The following is a 1,073-nucleotide window of genomic DNA, read 5'->3' as shown; positions in this document are numbered from 1 at the left end:
TGGCAGGCATGGTGGTGGCAGCATCACGTCTAGAGGAAACCTGGCACCATCCCTACAGTGAAGCATGGTGGTGGCAGGCATGGTGGTGGCAGGCATGGTGGTGGCAGCATCACGTCTAGAGGAAACCTGGCACCATCCCTACAGTGAAGCATGGTGGTGGCAGGCATGGTGGTGGCAGCATCATGTGGGGATGTTTTTCACCGGCACGGACTGGGAGACTAGTCAGGATCGAGGGAAAGATGAACAGAGCAAAGTACAGAGAGATCCTTGATGAAACCTGCTTCAGAGCACTCAGGACCTCAGACTGATGTGAAGGTTCACCTTCGAACAGGACAACGACCCTAAGCACACGGCCAAGACAACGCAGGAGTGGCTTAGGGACAAGTCTGTGAATGACTTTGAGTGGCCTAGACAGAGCCTTTTACCCTCTGAAAAATCTTTGGAGAGACCTGAAAATAGCTGTGCAGCGACGCTCCCCATCCAACCTGACAGAGTTTGAGAGGATCTGCAGAGAACAATGGGTGAAACTCCCCAAATACAGGTGTGCCAAGCTTGTAGCGTCGTACCCAAGAAGACTCAAGGCTGTATTCGCTGCCAAATGTGCTTCAACATAGTACTGAGTAAAGGGTCTGAATACTTATGTAAATGTGACATTTCAGATTTTCATTTTTAATAAGATTGCAAAAAAAATCCAAACCTGTTTTTGTTTTGTCATTATGGGGTATTGTGTGTAGATTGAGAAGAAAAAAACCAATGTAATCAATGTTAGAATAAGGCTGTAAAGTAACAAAATGTAGAAAAAGTCAAGGGGTMTGAATACTTTCCAAATGCACTGATATGTTACCCAATTATTGTTGTTGGGCACTGTCGAACGGACATCTTGGATTCTGGCCCATACTGTACATGGCACAAATCCACAGAACAAAACACACAGATGTGAACACACACTGGGATTGATGGGAGGTTTTATTGCATAAACAAATACAAAGATATCAAGAAGAGGGAAGAGAGGGAGGAGGAGAGGAGGGAGGGCGGAGGGAGGAGAGGAGGGAGGGATGGGAGAGAGAGGTGGG

This window comes from Salvelinus sp. IW2-2015, unplaced genomic scaffold, assembly GCF_002910315.2.
Source record: "Salvelinus sp. IW2-2015 unplaced genomic scaffold, ASM291031v2 Un_scaffold10505, whole genome shotgun sequence".
Classification (NCBI taxonomy): Eukaryota; Metazoa; Chordata; class Actinopteri; order Salmoniformes; family Salmonidae; genus Salvelinus; species Salvelinus sp. IW2-2015.
Note: the sequence above shows the minus strand (reverse complement) of the source record.